Here is a 27855-nt window from a genome sequence, read left to right as displayed (position 1 = left end):
TATACTTTGGACATTGTTATCAGGAGGTATCAGTCTCTAGAGAACGACATCATGCGCAGTAAAGTAGAGGGTCAGTGAGAAAGAGGAAGACTCTCAATGAAACGATTGACACAGTGGCTGCAACAATGGGCTGGAGCATAGCAATGATTGTGAAGATGGCGCAGGATGGGGCAGTGTTTTGTTCTGTTGTGCACAGGAACAACAGAACCGACTTGACAGCACCTAACAACAACAACAGTAATTCTATTTTTAGTTTTGTGAGGAACTGCCACACTGTTTTCCACAGCGGCTTTATCATTTTGCATTCCCACCAGCAATGAATAAGGTTTCCAATTTCCCCACATCCTCAACATTTGTTATTTTCTTTTTTTTATCTTAGCGATCCTAGTGAGGGTGAAATGGTATCTCATTGTGGTTTTGACTTGCATCTTTCTAGTGGCAAATGACACTGAGCATCTTTTCAAGTGTTTGGTGGCCATTTGAATATCCTTTTTGGTGAAATGTCCATTCAAGTCCTTTGTCCTTTTTATAAATGGGTTATTTGTCTTTTTGTTGTCAATGTTTTATATATATTTTTGTTATTTGATTCTTGTTGGATATATGGTTTCTGAAGATATTCTCCCAGTCGGTAACTTGTCTTTTCACTTATTCAGTAAAGTTTTTTGTTGACTAGAAGTTTTTTATTTTTATGAGGTCCCATTTATTTATTTTGTCTTTTGCTGTTTGTGCTTTTGTTATATTACATAATCCATTGTTAAAAGCTAGGCCTGACAGTTATGCCTCTGCTTTTTCTTCTAAGAATTTTAAGGTTTAGTTTGCACATTTAGGTTCATAACCCATTTTGAATTTGTTTTTGTGTCTGGTGTGAAGCATGGATCCTGTTTCATTTTTCTGCATGTGGAAATCTAATTTTCCCAGCACCATTTATGGAAGAGACTCATCTTTCCTCATCTAATGGATGTGCCACCTTTGTCAAAATCAGTTGACCATAGATGTGCGGGTTTATTTCTGGACTCTCAATTCTATCCCATTGGGCTACTTGTCTGTTGTTAAACCAGTATCAGGCTGTTTTGATTACTATAGCTATATAACCAAAGAAACCAAACCCGTTGCTGTCCAGCCTATTCTGACTCATAGCGACCCTATGAGTAACTGTATACCCAAACCCACTGAGTAACTGTATAGTATGTTTTAAAATCAGAAAGTGTGAATCCTCCTATTTTGTTCTTCTCTTTCAACATTGCTTTAGCTGTTCAGGGCCTCTTTGCCATTCCATATAAAGTTGAGGATTGGTTTTTCTATTTCTGTAAAGAAGACTGTTGAAATATTGATTGGGATTGCCTTGAATTTGTAGATCGCTTTGGGTAGTATTAACATCTTAGCAATATTAAGTCTTCCAACCCGTGAACATGGAAAAAGAGGAAGACCCTCAATGAGATGGGTTGACACAGTGGCTGCAACAATGGGCTGAAGCATAACAATGATTGTAAGGATGGCGCAGGACTGAACAGTATTTTGTTCTGTTGTACACGGGGTTGCTATGAGTCAGAACTGACTCGATGGCACCCAACAACAACAACAACAGTATTTTGTTGAGAATTTTCCCATCTACATTCATAAGAGATATTGGCTTGTAGTTTTCTTTTCTTGTGGTGTCTTTGTCTGGTTTGGTTATCAGGGTTATGTTTGCTTCATAGAATGAATTAAGCCGTATTTCTTCCTTCTCTATCTTTTGGTAGAGTTTAAATAGTATTGGTGCCAGCTTTTCTCTAAATGTTTGGTAGAATTCCCCAGTGAAGCCATCTGATCCAGGACTTTTTGTGTGTGTGTATGTGTGGTTGGGAGGTTTTTGATCCTTGATCAGTCTCTTCACTTGTTATGGGTCTGTTGAGACTTTCTATTTCCTGTTGAGTCAGTTTGAGTAAGTTGTTTGCTTCTACGAATTTGTCCATTTCATCCAGCTTATCTAATTTCTGGCCGTACAGTAGTCTGTAACATTCTGTCATAATTCTTATTCCTATTGGGTCAGTTGTAATGTCTCCTTTTTTGTTTTTAATTTGGTAATTTTCATCTTTTCTCTTACTTTCTTTGCCAGTCTAGCTAAAGGTTTGTCAATTTTATTGATCTTTTCAAATAACCAACTTTTGATTTTATTGGTTATTGTGTTTCTGTTTTCAATTTTATTTATTTCTGCTCTGATCTTTGTTGTTTCTTTTCTTCTGGTAGTTTTAGGCTTGCTCTTCTTTTTCTAGTTCCTGGAGTTGTTGAATTAGGCTGTTGATTTGAGATCTTTCTGCATGTAGGCATTTACTGCTATAAGTTTTCCTCTGAATACTGCCTTTGCTGCATCCTGTAAGTTTTGGTATGTTGTGCTTTCATTTTCATTTGACTCTAGGAAAATTGTGATTCCTCTTTTGATTTCTTCCTTGACCCATTTGTAGTTTAATAGTGTTTTGCTAGGTATAGTGTTCTTGGTTGACAGTTTTTTGTTTTTTTATTTTAGCACTTTAAATATATCATTCCATTGCCTTCTGACCTCCAATGTTTCTGAGGAAAAATTGGCATTTAATTTTGTTGAGGATCCTTTGTATATCACTGTTTACTTCTCTTTCACTGTTTTCAGGATTCTGTCTTCATCTTTACTTTTTGAGAGCCTAAGTGTGATGTGTCTTGGTGTAGATCTCTTTGGGTTTATCCTGCTTGGAGTTTTTTGAGCTTCTTGGATTTGTAGATTCATATCTTTTGTTAGATTGGGGAAACTTCCTGTCATTATTTCATCACATATTCTTTCTGTCCCTTTCTTTCTCTCTTCTCCTTTTGGTATTACCATGATGCATACTCTAGATCTCTTGCTGTTGTCCCACAATTCCATTAAACTGTGCTCAGCCATCTTGAGCCTTTGTTCTTGTTACTCCTCAGCTTCTGTAATTTCAACTATCTTATCCTCTAATTTGATGATTCTTTCTTCTGCCTGATTAAATCTGTTGGTAAGCGCTTCTATTGTGTTTCTTAGTTATTGTCCCTTTCAGTTGCAATATCTCTTTTTTTAGATCCTCATTTTGTTCCTGCTTTATTTCCTTATTTCTTTTAGCTCTTTGTCTGCGTTTTCCCTTAGTTCTTTAATTATGTTGCATGTTGTTGTATTATAGTCTTCATTTTTTGATCATCCCTAGATACACTTTCACTCTCTTTGCCATATTCATTTGGATGGGCCATTGTGTCTCTATTCTTTGTTTGTCTTGTGATTTTTTTTGTTGGAGCATTGGAATTTTTGAGGGTGTTAGCTTTCTCAGTCTTCCCCAATATTTGGTGTTTTTGCATGCACTACTTTCTGCAAGAAACTCTTAGGTGGGCAGAACCTTTGGCCTTTGCTTGCCATTTCCTGTTTTTCTCTGTGATAGCTCCTTCTTCTTCTCTGGTTTAACTGAGTTTCTAAAGTTTCAGATCTCATTTTTTATCTTTCAATCTCTCTCAGTCACACCAGAGAACCTGCTATGGTCAGTCTGCCCATCAGTGGGCACCGTCACTCAAGCAAGATATTGTATACTGATCAGTCTGTCCACCAGGGACACAGTCCCCTCTCTCTGGTTATTATTCTCTTCCTTTCCCTGTTTCTGCAATCACATGTTTAGTCAGAAAACCCACACCCAGTGAACCCCCTTCAGGCTGGGTGTTGTCCTTCAATTTTGCCTGAGATATCCTTCCCTGTCTCCTGGGGCTGCTTATATCTCAGCTGGCATTCAGGGGAAGCACAGGCAGACTTTCCTCTATCTGTTTTAGGAGGAGGGTCTGGCATTCCCCCAGAAGGACCTCCGAGACATATTGTCTTATTGGTTTCAGAGCTTCATTGGCCCTGTAGTGGTTGGGGAGTAATCTCTACTTAGGTGACCCACCTCCTGATTCTACTCTAGGGAACCTTCTGTAGGAAGGAGTTTGTATCAGTCCAGCAGCCAACAGTTACTGGTTGGGGGAGGGGTAATCACACTTTGTGTGGACCCCCAGGGAGGTCTGTCTTATTGCTATCAAAGCCTGCCCCCATAGTTTGTTGGCTGTGAATGTAGCCTGCACTCAAGATTCCTGCTTCTTAGCACACAGCAGCCTCAGTCAGCAGTCCTCAGCACCAACTGTAAGGGGGATCAGACAGACCCAAAATGATCCCCAGGGAGGTCTGTCCTGTTGGTTTCAGTGGCCTGAGCTATGGGGTACACAGGGAGGTAGGTAGAACACTGACTGCAGGGGCAGACTCCATTGCTGGGGCCTTCTGTAGCAATTTGCAACAACCTGGCAAAAACAATTACCAGGTTGGGGGAGGGGTGTCATGTTCTGGCCAGATCGCCATGGTTGTCTGCCCTGTTGCTGTCAGAGCCCCCCTGATAGATTGTTGGCTGTCAGTGCAGCCTCCACTCAAGACTCCTGCTTCCTAACATACAGCAGCCTCAGTGAATAGTGCTCAGTGCCAACCAGAAGTAGAGGCAGACTAACCCTAATTGACCCTAGGGAGGTTTGTCCTGTTGGTTTCAGAGGCCAGAGCTATGGATTGCTCAGGGAGGCAGGTAGAGTGCTGACTATGGGAGCTGACGCCACTGCAAGGTCCTTCTGTAGCAATTCACAGCAGACTTGCAGGTAACAGTGTCTGGGTAGGGGAGGGGCTGTCATGTTCTAAATGATGTGGGATATCTGCCTTGTTGCTGTCAGAGCCCTCCCTGTAGTATGTTGACTGTGGCTATAGCATCCACTAAAAATGCCTGCTTCTTACGACACAGCAGTCCTCAGCACTGATTGAAAGAGGGAGCAGACAGACCAGAACTGACTCCTCAGGAGGTCTGTCCTGTTGGTTTCAGAGGCCTGAGCTTTGGAGTGTGCAGGGAGGCAGGTAGAGTGTTGACTATGAGAGCAGACTCCACTGTATGGGCCATTCTGTCTGTTTTTAGCCCCAACTTTATCTTCCCCCATCTTCCTCTTTAGGGCTCTGAATCCCTAAGCCTCTTTGGTGATACTGTGATGATTTGCATCTAAGGTTTTCCCTACTGCTAGATAAGGGGTCAGCTTTCTCCAGTGTAGGAATCCGTGAGTGGCTCAAATGGTTAAGTGCTGGACTGCTAACTGCTAAAGTTTGTGGTCTGAACGCACTTAAAGTTCCTTGGAAGAAAGTCTTGGGAACCTGCTTCTGAAAGGTCACAGCCATGAAAACCCTGTGGAACACAGTTCAACTCGGTTATCTGTCCATCAGTTTTCAAGCTTCTAAAATTTTGTTGCTGTTGTTGACCCTCTTGTTCTTCTCTTTGTCCTTGTGAGTTTACGCCTAAAAGAAACAAAACTCTGTTTATTGTTATATTAGTGAGATTTTGGAAGGTAGCAGAAATGTGTGGGTTCAGTGTGACATATTTAACTGGAAGTCTGAAACACATTTAGAAAGCATTCGATCTTAAGTTGTTATAAAAAAAGGTTTCTTACTCTTAGGGGAAGATTGATAATTCTGAAAAATGAGATTGTCTAAATTATACTTGATATTCAAAGTATAGTTCTAGGACTAGAAATATCAGTATCACCTGGATATCACCTGGGCGCTTGTTAGAAATGCACAATCCTGGGTCTCACCCCAGACCTATTGAATTAGAATCTGCACTTTAACAAGATCTCCAGAAGATTCCTTTGGACATTGGAGGTTGAGAAGCAGTGATATGAAACTTTACTCAACTTCTACTGTAATAATAATAAAAAAGAACAATTGCGATCAAGTTGATTCTGACTTATGGTGACTGCATGTGTTTCAGAGTAGAACTGCACTCCTTAGGGTTCGTAATGGTTAATTTTCAGGAGTAGATTTCCAGGCCTTTCTTCCAAGGCACCTCTGGGTGGACGTGAACCATCAACCTTTTGGGTTAGCAGCCGAGGGCATTAATCGTTCATAACACCCAGGGGCTCCTCTATTGTAATTAGAAGAATAAGCTAGCTCTAAGGAATTTTAATCTGGGATTTTAAAATCTTGGTATATTTCCTCACTAAATTTTTCTCCAAATTCTAGAGGTTGCTGTAAGACAGAAAAGAGGAATATAAGTTTTCATAAAAATGCACTCCCTCTCCTTTATAAACCATGCCTCTACATCTGTAAGTAGATGTGAACCAAAAAATCCTTTTCATTTACCACAGAGATGTCAGACTGGCTGTGTTCAGGCTTTTTTAGATGTCCATACTTCCTGAGGCTGGTGGTAGACTTTCATAAATTAGATAGAGTCTCCAGCCATGTACTTTTGAGCAGCCAGCATCAGAGCGGGGTGGGGTCCCTAAAGGCACAGGACCAAACCAAAACCAAACCCGTTGCTGTCGAGTTGATTCCGACTCATAGCGACCCTATAGGACAGGGTAGAACTGCCCCATACGGTTTCCAAGGAGCGCCTGGTAGATTCGAGCTGCCAGCCTTTTGGTTAGCAGCCGTAGCTCTTAACCACTATGCTACCAGAGTTTCCAAAGGCATGGGAAAGATGGATTAGTTATATGCCCAGCATCTAGCCCATGACTACTGAGTGCTCAATAAGTGACTGTGGGATGATGACTCAAAGATGAATCAGATGCAATCCTTGCCTTCAAGAGATTCACAAACCAAGGAAAATAAATTGGATAGTTATCATACAGGGTGATCAGTGCTAGGAAAGAGTAGGCGCGAAGAAGGACATCTAACTCAGTATTGCTGGCAGGAGGAGGAGCCAAAGGGCTAAGTCTTTTAGTGAACAGAGCTTGGTGGGTTTGGAGCAGCAGCTCTCACACTTTAGTGTGAGCATTATCATCACCTGGAGGGCTTGTTAAACCACAGCAGGCCGTGCCCTACCTTTAGAATTTCTGATTCAGGAGGTGTGGGGTGGGCCCAAGAAGGTACATTTCTAACAGGATCCCCTAGGTGATGCTGATGTTGCTGGTTCTAGGCTACGCTGGAAACAGGTCTGGGAGTTAAGACTCTTACTTATACGAAGGCGTGGGGTCTTCATTGTGGAGGTTGTGGGGAACCATTTATAGGTTTTAAGTAGGAGAGTGATGGACGCTCAAGGTGGGGCCAGGTTGGAGGCCAGGAAACCAAGTAAGTGGCTACAGATGAGAAAGCACTTGAAATAAGAGGGAGAGGAGATAAGATCCTCACCCAAGACTTGGTGGTCAGTTGGAAGTGGGTAGGGAAGAGAAGGAGGTCAATGAGGATCATCAGAATTCTGGCTGGGTGAGCGATGAGACAGTGTTACTCAAGATACAAGAAGAGAAGTAGGTCTGAGGCAGGGTCAGAGGCAATGGGCCAAAGAGGTAAGTTGGGGTGTAGGACATGTTGCATTTGAGATGCCAGGAGGACATCTGGGTGGAGCCTCCCGTAGACAGTTGTATTTATGAGACCAGGATGGAGGTCTGGTAAGTAATCTAGCACCTTCTCTCCTGCCACTTCCATTTCATCTCCTGAATTGTTTGGATCAGGCATTGTATTCGTAAAGAAACAAGATTGATATAACCTTTAAGAGCCTTAAGAGCATGATACTTTTTTCAAGACGCTTTCTCAAGAAAACAAGTGATCTACTGTTTTAGGGAAGAGGGGGTTAAAAATAATTGAAGTTACTAGGTCCCTAACCCTAGAAAATGGTTAATCAAGAGGGCCTCTGTATGAGAGGCCAGTCAAATTGGATCGTCTTAAGCTTGAAGGAGGAAAAATCACTTGACTGGTCAGTAAGGCCATATGACGAACAGCTGAGACTAATTAGCTGGATTGTGGGTTTTTTACAGAGATGCCTGATTTTGAAAGTTGGTGGAGTGGACCGATTTTGAAGAGAGTCTTTTGAAAAATTCTTATAAGTAGGTGGTTCTGACTTTAACATTTCTTTTGGTATTAGACGAAGAGTAACCTTTTTGAAGAGGACATGTGATTGGAAGTTGTCTCATTGTTGACGTGTTGGGAACTCAACCTCTAAAGTTTAAAAAAAAAAATTAAACACCCCATCAAGGTATGATTTTGCATTTATTTTATTTTTCTTGTAGAGCTCTGCCTTGCCAATTTTCAGGTACTTACATTGTGTGGAATTTAACATAAAAAACCACTGCATGTATTAATTATTATTATTTTTTTTAACAAAAGACTTCAAGACATCTGCTAAATTTCTTGGGATGTTTGAAAAATGCTTTTCAATTATCAGAGAGTGGGTATACTGGCTTCATTCTTCCTTTATTTTCTGTACTTTAATAAAGTAAAATAGAATTTTATTATCAAATAATATGTTTAATAAGATAGCAGAGTAAGAAATTACTCTAAGAGTCTTGCTCAGGTTTTATTATTTTAAATATTCAGAGTTTGGGGTTTTGTTTCTGGTATTGTTGATAGTGTTTATGGAGGAAAACTTTATGTGTTTTAGCATAAAGTATATTTCTTTCGTGAATTAAGTGTCTTCAGATTACTAATTTTGGTAGGCTTGATAAGGGTATTGTGGTTGTGTGAGGAAAGGTCTGTGTTTGTTAGAGATGTGTAGTGAAGTATGTGGGAGTGAAGTGCTTCGGTGATGAGTATGATGGGAGGGTTCATTATACAATTATGTCTACTTTTTGATATGTTTGAAAAATTTTATACTACCACAAGTGCATGCAATCAATATTTGTTCAGCCAACTGTGCTGGATGTTGGAAGTGTGGAAATGAGTAAGACTTGGTCCCTGCCCACTACTCCGTTGTTTAGTCAAATGTATGCATGGATCATTGTAAGTGTGTATATGTGTGTGTGTTTACTTATCTCTTCCATTGAGTTGTGGCCTCCATCATGGTTGGGTGTCCCTGGGGGCACAATCAAGGTGCTGGCACAAGGGGAGCCTCCTGTCTTTTGAGAGGCATTGAAAGGGCTCCCTTGCTCCTGAACACCCACAAGTCCAGTCTAAGAGAGTGGCAGGACCCTTATGGTTCATCTCGTCCAACCTTCTCGTGTTGCGGGTGAAGAAGGGGAGGCTTAGAAGGGCTAAGTCGTTTGGCTGATTAGGGTCAGAGCCAGGGTGTCCTGTGGGTGTCCTGACTTGTATTCCAGGGTGCTGACCAATACAGCATTTTGTTTTCTTTGCCATGAGTTCCTGCTCTTTATCTAGAAGTGAACCCAGAGCCTCATTATCAGAAATCACTGTGGGAAAGAGCCTTGATTTAAAAAAAAACCTGACATTCTCTGTTAAGATTCTCAAATTATAAGTACCCCCACAAAAAAAGTTTTGAGGAGTGCTTAGTCATGAAGCCATCTTATCCATAGAATGTTCCAGTTGAATTTAATAAATTCCAAAAAAGGTTACCCCATCTTGGTTGTTTTGTTTGTCTCTGACTGCATTCTCCTTGTCCCTAGTTTTCAGTGACCCTGCAGCCATTAGACTACAAATAACATTTTTGCTGCTGCTGCTGTCCACAAGCCTGGAGCCCTGGCAGAAAGGGAAAGCCAGTGAAACCTTGCCGCCAGCAAGATGGCACCATGGCAACCAGGGCCTGTGCATGTCAGCAGGTCTTGGAGCCCAGGGCGCCCTCTGGTGCCTCAGCTGTTCGTCACCCCCTCCAGGCCCTGGTACCTGAGTGCTCAAAGTGGTTACCACTTCCTCTGTTTCTTTTTCCCCTTCTTCCTCATTTGTATAGGAATCAGGATTAAAGCCTCCTGAGATATCTGCCCATCGTTTGCTGTTATCCCCTTCCTCTTCCCTTCAAATTTGGTTGATTGAGAGCCAGAGCTTAGAGCATATCCTACTTGATAGCTCCTGAGTCATGCAAAGCCCGTTAAAAACAAAAGCAGATTATCGTAGGAGCCATTGTTGTTTGTGCTGACTCTGCAAGAGGGTGCCTTCCTGCTTTCTTCTGTGCTCCTGGTTGTGGCTGCGTGGCTGGGGCCCTGCCCCCTCCACAGAGCTGAGGTCCCAGGGTGGAGCAGGGTTCAGTGGGGAGAGTGGGGTGGGAATGATGAATCAGATGGTGGGGTTGCTTTAGAGCTGGAGGCAGGAGCTTTGCTCAAACACAGATATAAGTTATCCTCCCAAGAGCATTGATTTTTTTTTTGTTTGTTTTTTTCCTTTTCTTCCCCATGTCATACGTTATCAGGCTTCTCTGCTCCCTGATGTACTCTTAGCAGGGATCTTTTGGCTGAGTGCCAGATTCACCACCCAGCAAACAGTGAATGGACCCCCTGTTTTCACAAGAAGAAGAAAGTTCAGGTTACTAAGCTCACGCCTTGGTGTCCTGGTGACTGATGCGTCTGTGGACTATGGCAGTTTGGAAACTCTGCTTCCTGAGTCCCTCTTGAATCTCTTGCTATTCCTTACATTTTGGCTCTCCTCGCTCTGAGTGGCCATCTCATCTCGCTCATGGCCCCCGAAAATAAAGCTATGTTAATGACTCTAAAAATCTATATTGTTAACTCTCATTTTCCTTTTGAGCCCCAGTTCTGTTTACCAAGTACCAATTAAACACACCTCTCTGGATATCCCTCAGATACCTTTAACTGGTCATGTCCCATACAGTATAACATAGTAGTCAAGAGTGGGCCTGGGTTTAAATCTTGGCTCTGCTATTTGCTGGCTGTGTGACCTGGAGCAAGTTACTTAACCTTTGTATGCATTAGTTCACATCCACAAATTCAGGACTTCATAGAGTTGTTGTAAGGACTAAATGAGTTAGTATTTTAAAAGGCTTAGAAAAGTTCTCAGTAAATGTTATAAATAGCATGACAATATTTAGTATTAATATGATAATAATCATCTTTTCAAACCATCTTTTTCTCTCTCAGTTAACGATAATACTAAAACTACTGTTATCTATAACTTACATGGAGTCCTTGAATTAACCCCTTTTCATCCCCACTGTCACTGACATTATTCACACCCTTACCGTCTCTCCCCATAGCCTCTTGATGCTTTGTGGTTTCCCAGTCTTTTCGTGGCTGCTGGATAGGTACAAGCCACATTTGGAGACTTGCTTCAGTGGTCAGCCTCCTCCATTAACTACATGATAAGCTCAGTGAGGGCAGGTGTGTGTCTGTCTTATTTGTGTTTTCATCAGCTTGCACAGCGTTTGGCACATGGTGGGTAATCATTAACTATTGAATGAATGAATGAAATAAACACAAACTGACCCCTCATTAGGACAAAACCTGCCCTAGAGGTCTGAGCCCCTTAATGCAGCCTGGCACAAAATTGGGTTTGTTCATCCTGCTTTAAACAAAAGAAAATACCTACATCCCTCCCTCTATCCCCAGACTGACTGTACAGTTCAGACTGTTGTGGTTGGTCTGTTTTAGGTTCTGAACCATGGTTTTGAGGCCTGGGCCAGTCCCCCTGACTGATAGTGCTAGATTACAGAATGCACATAAACATCACTTCTTGTGTCTCTAAGATGCTCACTGTTTTTGAAACCTGTTACTCCAATTGCTAGGTGTTAAAATGGAGGCACTTGAGCCCTAGTCTTTAAAGTCGAAAATAATACTGAAAAGAAAATTCAAAAGATAGGTAATGACTCTTTGATGGTTCTCTAGGAGGGGGAGGTGAGAACACTATTTCAGTTGAAAAATTTTCCAATATAATTACTTCTGCTTCTAAATAATTGCATCTCTAGTAACTTTTTTTTTTTTTTGGTACTTCAAGACAAGAGCAACCTTATGTAAATGTAATGTGAAACATTTGAAGATTGATTTGGGGAAGATCGCCTCAAGTACCTGGTACTTATTGGGTGTTTCACTTTTCATTCATTCAAATATTGATTTATGACCTTGAGAGCTCCCACCAAGGAGGAAACAGAATGACTTTGAAAGAGAAGTCTTGGGTAGAGAATATAAATCAAAAGCAGAAGTCAGCAAGGTAAGAGAAGAAACTAGAAGAAAGAAAAGATACAGATCAAAGACAGAATAAATGTGAAAGCCAGTAAGTTAACAGACTCAAGGAGAAAAATCACAAAATTTCTTCAATACTTACAGAAACAAAACTTGATAATATTGATACCTAGTCATGATAATCATTTTTGGCAAACGAAGAATAGATGAAGAAGTTCCTTAACTTGATAAAACTGTCCATTAAAACCTACAGCAAGTGTTGTTAACAGTGAAATGTTATAATGAAGACAAGACTGCCTGGACCATGGCTATTCAATATATATGTTTTCAATTGTGATTTAGGTGAAAGTTTACAGAGCAGATTAGTTTCTCATTAAACAGTTAATTTTTTTTTCTATTCAATATTTTTGGAGGTTGTAACTTCCACAGTAAGACAGGAAATATAAATATAATAATTAGAAAGGAAGACCTGGTGGCACAGTGGTTAACTGCTCAACTGCTAACCGAAAGGTGGGCAGTTTGAACCCACCAGCTGCTCCGCAGGAGAAAGATGTGGTAGTCTGCTTCCATAAAGATTTACAGCCTTAGGGAGCAGGAGAGCAGTGGGATGTAGACCCCAAATTCTCATAAAAAGACCAGACTTAATGGTCTGTCTGAGACTAGAAGGACCCCCGTGGTCGTGGCCCCCAGACCTTCTGTTGGCCCAGGACAGGAACCATTCTCAAAGCCAGCTCTTCAGACAGGGATTGGACTGGACAATGGGTTGGAGAGGGATGCTGGCGAGGAGTGAGCTTCTTGGATCAGGTGGACACTTGAGACTATGTTGGCATTTCCTGCCTGGAGGGGAGATGAGAGGGTAGAGGGGGTTAGAAGCTGGCAAAATGGACACGAAAAGAGAGAGTGCAGGGAAAGAGCGGGCTGTCTTATTAGGGGGAGAGGAATTGGGAATAAGTTGCAAGGTGTATATGTTTTTGTGTGAGAGACTGACTTGATTTGTAAACTTTCACTTAAAGCACAATAAAAATTAAAAAAAAAAAAAAGAAAAAGATTTACAGCTTTGGAAACCCTGTGGGGCGGTTCTTCTCTGTCCATAGGGTTGCTATGAGTCAGAAATGACATGATGGGAATGGGTTTGATTGGGTTTTATACATATGAATATATATATATATTTGTTTTAAAAAGATACAACTTACCATAGTGAAAAACAAAAAGTACCTATTAGTAAGTTTAAAGATGTGTGAGATCTTTATGAAGAGAATTTATTTACTGAAAACATCTTTAAAGAGGACAAATAAATGGAAAGATATGCATGTACTTGGATATCGTGAGCATATCCATCTTCCTCAATTTGATCTGTAGATTTAATACAGTTTTAATAGAAATCCCCATAGGGTTTTTGAGAAACTTAGATGAAAGTGTGAAGGGTCAACAATGATCATGATAGTGTGGGGGGACCAATCCTCCCAGATATGAAGTAGTATTATGAGGTCGTAGTAATAAAAACATTGTGGCATTGGCCGGGGCATAGTCACATTGAACACTGGAACAGAATAGAGAGCCCTGAAACAGATATGGTGAATCACTGGGGAAAGGATAATTTTTTTTTCAATAAATAGTGCTGTGACAGTTGGGTATCCTTAAGAATGAAATTGAATCTCTAAATACACTTTTAAAAAATTCCCAATGGATTTTAAAAAATGTGAAAGGCAATACCTTTAGGAAAATAATGTAGAAGAATGTATTACTTCAGGTAAAGAATGAGTTCTTTAATGTGATATGAAGAGTAAACCAAAAAAAACCAAACCCAGTGCCGTTGAGTTGATTCCAACTCATAGAGACCTTATAGGACAGAGTAGACCTGCCCCATAGAGTTTCCAAGGAGCACCTGGCAGATTCGAACTGTTGAGCCTTTGGTTAGCAGCTGTAGCACTTAACCACTACACCACCAGGGTTTCCGATACGAAGAGTACTAACTATAAAAAAAGACTGGCTACTTTAAAATTAAGAGCCATTAAAAAAATGAAAAGACAAACTACAAACAGGAAGAACAGATTCGCAGCATACGTAACTGACCACTAAGGGTTAATATCTAGACTATATGAAGACCTCCTGTATGTCTGCAGAAAAAGACCCCAAAGAAAAACAGGCCAAGGACATGAATGTGCCTTTGCATAAGAGGAACCATGGCCAACAAATTTTAAAATATCCTCAACCTCATTAACAAGCAAACAAATGGTAATTTTGATCATAATGTGTTACTGTTTTGAGATTACTTATACTACCAAATATTGGTAAACATGTCAAGTTAGAGTGTAAAATGGTACTATACTGGAAAATATCTTGGCATTATCTTATGTAATCAGACATGCACATACCTAAAAAAACAAAAAACAAGCTATTGCTGTTGAGGTTGAATCCAACTCATAGCGACCCTATAGGACAGAGTACAACAGCCCCATAGGGTTTGCAAGGAGCGGTTGGTGGATTTGAACTACCAATCTTTTGATTAGCAGCTGAGCTCTTAAGCACTGGGCCACCAGGGCTCCTGCACATACCTAAAAATACCTAAGACCCAGCAGTTCCACTCCTAAGTGTGTACCTACCCTAGAACAGAGCTCTCCCTGCTGTGCCCTGAGTGGGCTCAGATGTGTCGAGATACTGAACCCCTTGTCCCTTGTGGTGGCTGGCTATGGCCTGGGGTTGCTGGAGCCCCAGACCTGTTGCCTTTGATCATGAATATTTGCCCTCGTACGTCATACAAATATCCTGAAAAAGGCTGTGAAGAAATTTCCTAGAGAAACTCTTGCAAGTGTACATCAGGAGACATGTACATGAATATTTGTAGTAGTATTGTTTTAAATGAGAACAAAAAGGGAGTTTCCTGTCTTAGTTATTCTCTCACAGCCTATGAAGCTAGAATTCTGAATTCAGGATGCTAGCTCCAGAGGGAGGGTTTTTCTCTCTGTTGGCTCTGAGGGAAAGTCCTTATCATCAACCTTCCCCTGGCCTAGAAACTTCTCAGCACAGGGACCCTGGGTCCAAAAGACACGCTCTGCTCCTGGTTGTTCTTCCTTGGTGGTAACGAGGTCACTCTCCTCTCTGCTAACTTCTCTCTTTTATGTCTCAGAAGAGATTGACTCAAGATGCAGCCTAATCCTGTGTACTGTGTCCAGCCTCTTTATCATAACTGCCTCTAATCCTGTCTCATTAACATCATAACCCAGTGCCCTCAAGTTGATTCCAACTCATAGCGACCCTATATAGAGGTAGGATTTACAACACATAGGAAAACCACATCAGATCACAAAATGGAGGACAACCACACAATACTAGTAATTATGGCCTAGCCAAGTTGACACACATTTTTGGGGGTCACATTTCAATCCATAACAATGCCCAAATTTCTGCCGAAATAAAAAATGGTAAGTTGGGTGTATTCATTTAATAGAATATTATACATTAGTGAAAATGAGTGAACTCCAGCGACATGTAGCAATTTGATTAATGTCTGGAAACATAAAATCAGTGAAAAGCAAGTTACAGAAGACTGATACAGCATGCCACTTTTATGAAGTTCAAAGAAAGCGAAAACAAGCAACCTGTTATTTAGTGATGTATATATATGAATTGGAAACCCCAGTGGTGTAGTGTTTAAGAGCTATGGCTGCTAACCAAATGTCAGCAATTTGAATCTATCAGGTTCTACTTGGTAACCATATGGGGCAGTTCTACTCTGTCCTATAGGGTTGCTATGAGTCGGAATTGACCTGATGGCAGTGATTTTTTTTTTTAAATGTGTGAATTAATACAAATTTCTAAGAAGGCAATGGAATGTTAAACATGAAATTCAGAGTAGTGGTCATCTCTGGGGGCAAGGCAGGGGGATAGGACAGGGAGGGAATACATAGGTAGCTTCAACAGTATTGGTGATGTTCTAGGCTTGTTTCTATAATTAGGCTTATCACTTATCTATATATTTAGTACATATTCTTTTGATGTATCAAATATTACATAATTAAAAAAATTTTAAAGGAGTGGTTAGAGGAACAGAAGGCTGATTTGAGAAAATTTTGAAATGGACATGAGGGTCCAGGGAGGCTCAGTTTCAGCCCATAGGGAGCATCTTTTAGGGTAATTTCATCCTCCGTTCCCACTGATACTTCCCTATCTGTCCTCTCCTTCTCCCCATTAACCTGCCAGGAAGGACTTTCATATCCCCAAGGGCAGGTATGATGAAAGCATCAGTGGTCTGGATGGGGGAGGTAATGGGGAAGAACGTTGAGGTGGACTGAAGTCTGGATCCCATTACTGTGCTGTAGCTGGTGCTCTGTGATCAGTCCCATCCATGCTGCCAAGGAATAGGGAGACGATGGCATGATGGAGTGAGCTCTGGAGGCATCAAATGTGGGTTTGAGCCCTGTCTCTGCCCCTACCTCACTGCACTTCTTTGAGCACGTTAGATAACTTTCCAGAGCCTAGGCTTCCTTAGCCCTCAAGAAGAGAGCCTCCTTCTGCTTCTTCAGGCTGTGTGAGGACTGAGTCACCTAGCCACGTGCCTGATACAAGGGAGGTGTTAGACACGTGTGAGCTAGAAAAAAAGACAAGACAGTGTCCTGAGCATCTGATAGACCATTTCCCTTGTGTCCATTGGGGAGAAGAAGAGGAGGAAGCTCGTGACATAAGCATCCCTCTGGGCGGCATTTTCGTCGCAGTAAAATCTGTAGCTTAGTCTCTTCTATCCTAGGCTTTGCAATATTCATGGTTTAAGTCTGTTTCGGGTAACCAGTTTGTTTCTGGTAACATTTAATATTTTTTTGTTCCTTCTTTACTCAAAAACTTTTGGTTAATATAATGAGGGAGGTAGTGGCATCACAGACCAGAATCTCTGAAGTGTGCTGTCTGGCTGATTTAAGGATTGTGATAGAGATTAAAGAAAAACAAAACAACATCAAAAACAAACTCAGAGGGGCCTAATTATTGCTACTTTGGTAGTCTAGAGAAGCAATAAACTAATCAGAAGAAACTGGAAAAGAAAGAAAATGATGGTTTGTGAAAAGAACAAGTAACTAATTAGTGGACATGGCTTGTTGTTGTCAGGTGCCATCGAGTTGGTTCTGACTCATGATGACACTATGTACAACAGAATGAAACACTGCCAGGTCCTGTGTTATCCTCACAATTGTTGCTATGTTTGAGTCCATTGTTGCAGCCACTGTGTTGATCCACCTCATTAGGGGTCTTCCTTTTTTTCGATGACTCTCCACCAAGCATGATGTCTTTCTCCAGGGACTGATCACTCCTGATAACATGTCCAAAGTATGTGAGACGTAGTCACGCCATCTTTGCTTCTAAGGAGCATTCTGGTTTTATTCCAACCATGGTTTAGTTAAGCTAATTCCCTTCTGAAAACTCATAGACTTTAAGTAATTAGAGAAGGGGCTTGGCATATCCTTTTATAACTTCGGTGGTAAAAGAGGTCATTGTTTCAAGAAGAGTAAGAGAGGCGGAGGAGTCTGTAGGAAGCTGATTTGGCGCCGGGCAGTGTTTGTTTTCGTTAACATGTAGTCAGATGGGTGGCGTGTGATGATGGGTGAAGTCTGCATTCAGATCTGAGCAGATGCCTCAGTGGAGGCTCCCAAGAGGAAAAAACACTGTTGAGGCAAAGGGACACCCAGCTGACTTCCCTGACATTTCTCTTTTACTTACTGTCTAATAAAGTACCTTACAGCAGAGGGATGATGTTTGTAAATGAAGTTTCATCAAAATGGCAGGAACTGCCCACAGTGTCTGTTTAATTCCGTTTGGCTGCACACACTGCTGTGGTCCTTAGGTGCATGCAGAACTAACAGTGTCCCTTGTGGTTTGTACAGCCACTACCTTCATTTTGGACTTTTCCCTGTAGCCACTCCGCCTGTGTCCTGAGGACGGGGATGGGTGCCGCACAGCAGGAGATGGGATGGTTTTCAGGTATCTCTCTATGGCTGGCTTTGCTGGCTCCTAGCAGTCAACCTGCTCCAATACAATCTCATCATCTTTTCCCCTCCAAAAATCTGATACCCATTCTCAAAAACCTTTAGGCCATCCCATCTCTCTCCCTTTCCCCACTTCAGATGTCCTATTTCTGTCTGCAACACGATTTTGCTGTCCTGGTCACTCAGTCTTGATTCTTTAGAAGTCTCTTCGCCACCTCGTTTTCCACTCAATGTGGCACCACCTTCTGTTATTTCTTAGTGTCTTTTGAATTCTTTCCTTCTTGTTCCCACTGTTACTGCCCTAGTCTAGGCTCTTATCTTTAAGGTTCTGGAGGGGGAGGTGATGCAAGGGACAGCTGCCACCATGTTCCTATTTAAGTATTTTTTAAGTCTAAATAACTGTACACCCTCATTTAAATGTTGTCTTCACTTATGCAGATATTGTCATTTGCTGCTAAAATGCTTGGGAGGCAAATTCCTATTGTGGGATGGCGGTGATGGAACTGTAGAACTGACAGCTTGTTTTCACACAGAATTGGCTTCAGGAAGTCCAGTTTTGGACTGGGTTTTATTTATTTTTTTAAGCCGTACCTGATTTGGGCTTCTGACTTATGCCTTCCCCTGTGTTTACATGGTGCTGGACAGATGAGCTGATTTTGGGTCTTTTTCTCTCTCAGTGACCACCTTTGGCTCCAGCATGGGTCTTTGTGAACAGATGTTTACCCTTCATTTCTCTTGGCTAAACTCTGGACTTTGAACCATAGAATCATAGAGCATAGGGTGTTTGTGCTGGGCACACCTTTTATTTTATATTTGAGGAAGAAGGTCCAGAGAAGGTGACCTATGCTGGATCACACACTGACTGTGTCAGAGCTGTAACTAGAACCCTACAGGTTAGGCTCCCACATTACCTCATAGGCATTTCTTTGCGTTTGCAGCCAGTTTGTTATTTGTATATTTTTCTTATCTCTATATGATTAAATTTTGAGGGGAAGGATTTTATTCTACTCACATTTGCATCATTTGGTGTGGTAACAGAGCCTCTCAATATTTGTTCAGTTGAAGTCAAAATATGCCCCTGTGCCAAACATGTGGTCTTTCCTATTCCTGATCATCTATCTTGCCTGGCTTTGAAGACGCCAAGCTCAGCTCATGGCTCCTGCTTGAAGACTTGATCTAATTGCTCCCTGTGTTCTGACCTCCCAGAGTCTACTTGTCCTGTAAAACCACCCCCCTACGTGTACACAGCAGCTTGCAGTTTATAAAATCCATTCATATAAAATGTATCCTGCAATCTTTCGAATAGTCCTGCTAGGTAATAGTCCCATGTTGAGGAGACAGGCTGGGAGAAGTTGTGTAACTTGCCCTAGGCCACACATTTAGGAAGTAAGTAGCAGAGTTCAGGTCTCCTGACTTCAAGTCCATTTTTCTTTTGACATCCTGTGCTGGGTGGTCTCTGTGGTGGACCAGACGCTTTGTTCCCTGATTATATTGTCTTATTGTCCTTTGTCGAAGGTAAGTTCATTTTGCTTCCTCACCCTGATTACCAACTGCTTGAGAGAGTTGGCTGGATCCTACATTTCTTTTACATCATTTATAGTTGCTGGACACATAGTAGTTGCTTATCATATTCTGGTAAACTGGATGCAACTAAAATTCCCTTTAATTTATAAAAAAAGGGCAGCTATCAGTGGAGCCCTAAGGAACTTTTTGAGTTACTCTTGAATGAAATCGGCAGGGAGCAGAGGGGACCACAGGAAGGAAGAGGCTGTTGGACAAAGCCAGTGGCAGACACAATTAGCAGTTAAGTGACAGCTGACCTGTTGTCAGTCCAGTGGTGAGGGGTAGGAGAGAAGCAGTACACGAGAAGTCTTCAGAAAATACGTGGGCTTTCTGGAGAGATGGGACATACTCATGAGACGGAGTGGGCACTCAGAAGTAGCATAAAATGCATACAAGTTAAGCAAGATAAAGCGTTCACATAGTGAGGAAACATGGATTAAATGAATACCAGAGTAGGATGTGCTTTATGAGGACAGGCTTCCAGGGTGAGTGGAGCGGGTAGAGACGCACTTGGCCCAGTTTGTGATTGTTCTGTTAGCTATTAGGGCCATGAGAAAAGGAACATAAACAGGTGCGGATGTTTCTGTTGACACGACTTCCGTTTCCTTTTCTCTACTTCTTCCCTGAGCCCTGGTGATCAGAAGTGAAGGGAACCCAGGTGACTGCATGTTTCTGCTTAGGAAGGTGTGTGGTGATGGCCAGACTCCCTGGATTTTCTGACATGGCCTCATTTCATATATTCCTGGACATTTCCACCACAATTCAGTAGAATTCTTTAGAAATTCAAGTACATTGACAACTAAACTATATTTCTAACTGTGCCATTTCCCAGAAAGTTCACAAAAATCCCCACTGGCAGACAATATTCCCCGGATTTTGTTCAGAAAGTCATGCTGCATTTTATCTTTATGTTTGGGCTGCTCCTGAGTTCATAAACGTTTTGCATTTGATAAAAACCTAGAACCCCTTCCACTATAAAGTGCGTGAGAAATACCCAGTTTCCTAACAGTAGAAGCCTATGCATTTCCTCTTATGAGCTACTTTCTCCTACGGAGGATATAAGAAGACCTCTCAGATTAGAAGTAGTAGAATTTTAGCATCCTATCCTTCCCATGTCAGAATTTTTCATGGTTCAGAACTTTTTATAGGAATCAAAAGTACGTGTATCTTAACTGCTTAGAGGCAACAGTAGTTACGGAAAATTATTTCAGATTAAAAAACTGTCATTTCTATGCAGAGTAGTTAATTAACTCTATCATGTTTTTTTTTTTTTTTTTTCTATCATGTTGGAACCCTGGCAATGCAGTGGTTAAGAGCTTGGCTGCTAACCAAAAGGTTGATAATTGGAATCTACCAGCCACTCCTTAGAAACCCTATGAGACAGTTGTACTCTGTCTTATAGGGTTGCTATGAGTTGGAATCAATTCAATGGCAAGGGTTTGGGTTTTATCCTGTTCTTTATAGTAGATTCCAAAATGTAAACACTAATATTTCTTTTCTTTTTAATCTTTATTGTGCTTTAAGTGAAAGTTTACAAATCAAGTCAGTCTCTTATACAAAAAGTTATACACGCCTTGTTATATACTCCTAATTGCTCTCCCCCTAATGAGACAGCACAATCCTTCCCTCCACTCTCTCTTTTCATGTCCATTTGGCCAACTGCAGACCCCCTCTGCCCTCCCATCTCCCCTCCAGACAGGAGATGCCAACATAGTCTCATGTGTCTACTTGATCCAAGAAGCTCACTCTTCACCGGTATTATTTTCTATCTCATTGTCCAGTCCAATCCCTGTCTGAAGAGTTAGCTTTGGGAATGGTTTCTGTCTTGGGCTAACAGAAGGTCTGGGGACCATGACCACCAGGGTCCTTCTAGCCTCAGTCAGACCATTAAATCTGGTCTTTTTATGAGAATTTGAGGTCTGCATCCCACTGCTCCCCTGCTCCCTCAGGGGTTCTCTGTTGTGTTCCCTGTCAGGGCAGTCATCGGTTATAGCCGGGCACCATCTAGTTCTTCTGGTCTCAGGCTGATGTAGTCTCTGGTTTATGTGGCCCTTTCTGTCTCTTGGGCTCATAAATTACCTTGTGTCTTTGGTGTTCTTCATTCTCCTTTGCTCCAGGTAGGCTGAGACCAATTGATTCATCTTAGATGGGATGCAGAATGTTGTCTTAATAGATTTTATTATGCCAAATGACTTAGATGTTCCCTGAAACCATGGTCTGCAAACCCCCGCCCCTGCTTCACTGGCCTTTGAAGCATCCAGTTTATTCAGGAGACTTCTTTGCTTTTGGTTGAGTCCAGTTGTGCTGTGTGTTGTCTTTCTCTTCGGTACTGTGTGTTGTCTTTCTCTTCACCTAAAATAGTTCTTATCTACTATCTAATTAGTGAAAACCCCTCTCCTTCCCTCCCTCCCCTGTCTCGTAACCATCAAAGAATATTTTCTTCTCTGTTTAAACTATTTCTCGAGTTCTTATAATAGTGGTCTCATACAATATCTGTCCTTTTGCAACTGATTAATTTCACTCAGCATAGTGCCTTCCAGATTCCTCCATTAAACACTTATATTTCTTGGTCATTCACACATAAACTTTAAAGGTGATACTTCATTTCTGGAAAATCAGTTAATACCAGTGGGGTGTATCATTATAAATTTTGTTTCATATAGAGAAGGCCTAACTTAAAAAGGATACCATTTATAGCATCTTTTTTTACAGGAAAATCTTTCCTGAGTTCTAAACACTCAATTTAGAAACACTTGCGAGGAAATTTGTTGGTATACGGAGGCTCATTGTACTTTGTTGAGTATGAGTTCTGCTTGCTTCCTCACCCCATTACCAACTGCTTGAGAGGGATGACGTCAAAAAATGTGCATATTAAAACATGATTGTAGAATTCTGAGGTTGACGTTCACGTATGATTGTAAAACTTTTTCACTACTTTGTAGTCACTTCGTCCTCATCTGGAAAAAAAAAAGTATCATATTATGTTTCTTCAATTTCTTCCTAACACTCCAACAAAATTTCTAAAATACTGCCTATCAACTTCTTTTATATTTTGCCGATCTGTTTCTTATAAACTCATTAATGCTTACATTTTCATTGTTTCTCTCTCCCTGGCTTTATGCTTACATTTTCATTGTTTCTCTCTCCCTGGCTTTACGCTCTTCTCGTCTGTAATGTCTTTAAATTCCTTGGTTTGTTCTTGCTGATTCATAGTCCTTTTGCTAACACAGAAGCTTTATTTCAGTGTTAGCAAATCTATATTGAGGTTTCTTTTTTCACTCCGTGTTTAACAAGGCTCTACCGATTCTTTCTGAGGGACTGCCTTGCCCACTCAATCTAGCTGGTATAATCTTAGCCTCCTGGCTTGAAAAATCTTCCTCAGAGGTGCATTCAGAAAGTAGGAGACTGGTTTCCACAGTGACGCCTACCCCAGGCTTGGCTGATGACAGAAACAAGGTATGGCTTTCAGCGACCACATTCTAACCCAGATGCTTGGCTTTCCACTTGCCCAGCGCAGGGAAGAGAAAACTTAGTGAAGGAACCAGGTTGGGACAATTGAGGAGTCTTTAAAAACTGGGTAGGCTGAGCAGGAGAGAGCAAGTGAACCTAGCAAACGCCCTTGCTTACAAGGTAAGAGAATTTCTCTGGCTTTTGGTTAAGCAACAACTACTTGGGGACTTTTCTAGCTATTGTTACCTCTGTATTTGGCGATCTTTGCAGCTTTTGTCTCGCTAGCCTGTATCCATAGGTGTCCTTCCAAATTCTTTGAGCAGGCTACCCTTACAACTCCCATATCCTTAGGGCACCTCTCTCCTTTCTACCTGACCTTTAGTTTCTTGGGGTTTGACCTTGATGCGACTCTGACTACCCGCCTGAGACATCCTTTTGTACTTTATCCTTGTGGCCTGGACTTGTGAGTTGGTCTGTGCATGTCACATGAGGCTGCCTGCTCCAGAAGGGAACACTAGGGGTTTCTATGTCTCCTCTTTCCCGTACCCTTTTCTCCTTACTGGAGCTTTCTAATGGTTTTAAGCAGCAATTTTTTCCTATAAAACATTCTTCATAATATAGCCGTTGGATGGGCCAATGAGTTCTGTGGACAAAATACAATACTAGAAATTTCTTCTGAATTCACAGAAAAAAATCAAGTCAGTGGAAAGAACTTTAAGTTTTTCTACTATCGATTTTTTTTTAACTTTATGCCTCTATGCTTTTCTGTGCTACAATTTAACATACAGTTGTTTCTGATACAGGACAAAATAACACTCTCAGTTATTTTAAGCTTGCTATATCAACATTTCATTATGTTCTGCACAGCATACCTCGACTTTTGAGGGCTCCACCCGGCCACAGATTCTTGGATCAATCAAGACTAATGTGAACAACTCCCACTAGGATGACTAAGATTAAAAAAAATTTTTTTTCAAAAATAACAAATGTTGGCCAGGATGTGGGCAAATTGGAACACTTGCCCATTATTGGTGGGAATACCAAATGGTACAGCTATCGGGGAAAACAGTGTGGTGGTTCCTCAAAAAGCTAAAAATAGAAGTACCATAAAAAAAAAAAAAAAAAAAGCAATTCCATTCCTAGGTGTATACCCAAAAGACTTGAAAGCAGATACTCAGAGACTTGTACAACAATGTTCATTGCAGCACTATTCACAGTAGCCAAAAGGTAGAAACAACCTAAATGCCCATCAACAAATGAATGGATAAGCAAAATGTGGTCCATACATGCAATAGACTACTACTCAGCCAGTAGGAGAAATGAAGTCTTATACATGTTACAGTATGGATGGAGGTTGAAGACATTATGCTGAGTAGAATAGGCCAATCACAAAAGGACAAATATTGTATGGCCTTACTTATATAAAAAAGACAAGAAAAGGAAAATATACGGAGACCAGAGTTTATTAGTGGTTATCAGGGCAGGAAGGAGGGGCAAATTGGGGTTTAGCAGTGAAGAAAATATCATGTTAAGGGTTGGGTTGCACAGCCGATTATTGTAATTGCTGCCAGTAAGTTGTACACCTGTAAAAAGTTGAATTGATCTCATAAAAAGACCAGCCTTAATGGTCAGACTGAGACTGGAGGGACCGTGGAGGCCATGGTCCCCAGACCTTCTGTTACCCCAGACAGGAACCATTCCCAAAGCCAATTCTTCAGACAGGGATTAGACTAGAATAGGGGATGGGAAATGAGACTGGTAAAGAACAAGCTTCTTGGATCAAGTTGACACGTGAGACTATATTGGCATCTCCTTTCTATGGACACAAGGAGAGAGAGTGGAGGGAAGTACTGTGCTATCTCATCAGAGGGAGAGCAATTAGGAGTGTATAGCAAGGGGTATGTAAATTTTTGTATGAGAAACTGACCTGATTTGTAAACTTTCACTTAAAGCACAACAAAAATTAAAAAAAAAAAAAAAAGTTGAATTGACAGAAGTTGAGTGGTAGATATATTTACAAAAACAAAAACAGCTGCTTGAAGCTCCTTATGTACAACCAAAAACCTCATGGGATTTGGTTTCTTAGTTTGGAGGCTAGGATCATGGTTTCATGGGACATCCAGTTAATTGGCCTAATAACATGTTTAGTATCTCTGTTCTACCTCCTAGTTCAATGCTGTCATGGATTGAATTGGGTCCCCCCAAAATATCTGTCAACTGGGCTAGGTCCTGATTCCCAGTATTGTATGATTGTCTATCATTTTGTCATCTAATGTGATTTCCCTATGTGTTGTAAATACTATGATGTTAGTGAGATGGATTAGTTATATTGATGAGATCCACAAGATTAGATAGTACCTTAAGCCAATCTCTTTTGAGACATAAAAGAGAGAAGCAAGCAGAGAGACAAGGGACAAGGGGACCTCATACCACTAAGAAAGCAGCACTGGGAGCAGAGTGCGTCCTTCGGACTCAGGGTCCCTACACTTGAGAAGCTTATCGACCAGGAGAAGATTGATGACGAGGACATTCCTCCAGAGATGACAGAGAGAGAAAGCCTTCCCCTGGAGCTGATGCCATGAATTTGGACTTGTAGCCTACTAGTCTGTGAGAGAATAAACTTGTTTGTTCAAGCCGTTGACTTCTGGTATTTCTGTTACAGCAGCACTAGATGACTAAGATAGGTGCATAGTGCCTGGGGTCTTAAAAAATTGCAAGTGGCCATCCAAGGCACAAAAATTGGTCTCTCTTTTCCTGAAACAACAGAGGAAGGAGAGTCAGGAATAGGAGGAGGATATACAATGTGTGGCTAATTGCCTCCAGGAACAACTGCCTCCTTTGCCATGAGACCAGAAGAACTGAATGGTGCCAGGCTACCATAACTGAATATTTTGATCAAAAATTCTATAGCAGAATCCTGATCAAAAGAGGGAAAATGTAGAACAGAATTTCCAGTTGTCGTGGACTCTGGACTTCCTGTAGCCATGGAGGTTGGATGAACCCCTGAAAATACTATACTGAGATCATCTTTGAGCCTTAAACCAAAAATATCTCCTGAAGCCTTCTTAAAACCAGACAGTGGTTTACATTAACTAGTAAAAAAGGTCTACCTTGAGCATTATGCTCTTTTAAGAACTATCCATATGGGATCAAATTGACAACAGCAATGAGGGAGGAACAATTCAGAAAAAGAAGGTGAGAATAGTTACACAACTCAAAGAATGCAATCAGTGTCACTAAATGGTACTTGTAGAAACTGTTTTATCGGTGTATGTTTTGCTGTGTATATTCTCAACAACAACAAAATAAATAAAAGTTGGTGTATATACATATATATACACACACATTAATCTGGACATATACTTTGATGGCCTCAACGTGTCCACTGACATACGTGACAGGATCAGCAATGTGGCTAGCTACAGGTGTCCTCCCAACAGTTCTCTCTGCTCTCGTTTTCTGTCCCATTGTGGGTGCTGCCTTTTGGTTCCCTTTTGGCCAGTTTTGCCCAGACTTTCTCAGGACCGTTCAGCCCTAGACCTAAAGCTCTTCCTTCCCCGTGAATACCCTAATGCAGGACTCTTTCTTGTAAAACAAACAAACAAACAAACAAAACCCAATGCCGTTAAGTCGATTTCAACTCATAGCAATCCTATAGGACAGAGTAGAACTGCCCCATAGAGTTTCCAAGGACCACCTGGTAGATTCCAACTGCCAACCTTCTGATTAGCAGCTGTAGTGCTTAACTACTACACCACCAGGGTTTCCTCTTTCCTGTAGCCTCATCTTATTTTCTCAAGCTCCCGGTAGCCCCTTATTCCCTCTTGGAGTTCTCACAAGAGACAACCAGTACGTTTCAGATTTTCTCCCCCAGATGAGAACAGTCCTAAGGTAGAGGAGATCTGAGAGGTGGCATCTTCAGTTGATGTTGAGTAAAAAAAGCCTGATAGACCTTATAAGTGAGTTGTCATCTAAAGTATTTAGGCAGATAGGAAGTGTCTGTATAAAGCCGAAGGGAAATGAGATGATTCAGAGCCAGGTGAAAGGTAGAGCTGTCCGCACTGGTTTTCCAAATTTGTGCAATGGAGCCCTTGTCAGGTTCTTGATGGGTCCAGAAGATGTCCTTGGTGGTAGGGTCTTACCTTCAGTCCTTTCATCAGGATGGTCCTGCTTTAATCTGTTTTGTGAGTTGGGATGCCATGTTAGATTTCATTTGAGGAAACTGAAGCAGTTTTATTGCTTAAGCAAGTTTGTAACCAGCTAGACCAGAGCCCTTCTCTGAGGCAATGAAAGGGCCGCAGAGACATTTTACAGGTTTCCTGAGACCCCATGCAGGAGTATCCAGCTGTCTGTGAAGGCACTGACCTGCCATGGACAAGAAGTAACCCAAACTTGTACTATCCCTGTCATAATTATAGAAGTCAGACAAGAAGCTCCTCGAGCATGAAATAGGCTCTGCAGTGTTCTGTAATAAAAGGAGGCTATGAGGTAACATATTGGGTACATTCCTTGTTGCTCAGTTGACTGTCATAACAGGAGAAGAGCAAACATGTGCTGAACAGATGTGCTCAAGCCTTGCCTGTCACGTTTGGTGCATGGCTCAGGTATGCTTCCTTAAATAACTTCATGACAGCAGACACATATAAGCCAAAAACCGTTGCCGTTGCGGTCAATTCAGACTCACGACAACCCTGTAGAACAGAGTAGGGTTTCTAAGGAGCCACTGGTGGAGTCGAACTGCCAACCTTTTGGTTATCAGCTGAGCTCTTAATCATTACGCTACCAGGGTTTAAAAAAAGGAAAAGAAAAAAAGGCTGGTATAAATCACTGCCTTTTTATTCAATGACACATTTATAAGGATTTCAAATAGCATAGATCCACTGAAGGTGGAAGGAAAGAGCTGCATAGTATCCATGAACAGTTTGTAGGCCTCTAAATTTGGTATATAACTCATTTGACTGTGTTCTTTTTTATTCCAGTTAAAAAAATTAGCAATAAATGGAAAATGAAATTCGAATGAAAGTTTACAGAACTTTTAAAGTACCTCCATGGATCCCAGGGTTTTATGGAACTC

At 41.3% G+C, this 27855-nt stretch overlaps 2 protein-coding genes across 3 annotated transcripts in view; both read left to right on the top strand.

Moving 5' to 3' along the window:
- Positions 1–15415, top strand: part of PIGBOS1 (PIGB opposite strand 1) — a 48281-nt gene extending 32866 nt beyond the window's left edge. The window contains exons 3-4 of the mRNA XM_049852633.1: positions 7863–7973; positions 9337–15415. The gene's annotated coding sequence lies outside the window, so the exon portion shown is untranslated. The remainder of the gene's footprint in view (positions 1–7862; positions 7974–9336) is intronic.
- The window catches only part of RAB27A (RAB27A, member RAS oncogene family), a 91574-nt gene that overhangs the window by 21073 nt on the left and 42646 nt on the right, over positions 1–27855 (top strand). Inside the window, exon 1 of one of the 2 annotated variants that reach the window (XM_049852631.1) lies at positions 7885–7973. The exons of the other annotated variant lie outside the window; for it this stretch is intronic. The gene's annotated coding sequence lies outside the window, so the exon portion shown is untranslated. Of the gene's footprint in view, positions 1–7884; positions 7974–27855 lie in introns of those variants that run through there. 2 annotated transcript variants of the gene reach the window in all.

The sequence above is a fragment of the Elephas maximus genome, chromosome 13 (genome assembly GCF_024166365.1).
Source record: "Elephas maximus indicus isolate mEleMax1 chromosome 13, mEleMax1 primary haplotype, whole genome shotgun sequence".
In the NCBI taxonomy this organism is placed as follows: domain Eukaryota; kingdom Metazoa; phylum Chordata; class Mammalia; order Proboscidea; family Elephantidae; genus Elephas; species Elephas maximus.
This window is presented reverse-complemented; position numbering and strand designations above follow the sequence as displayed.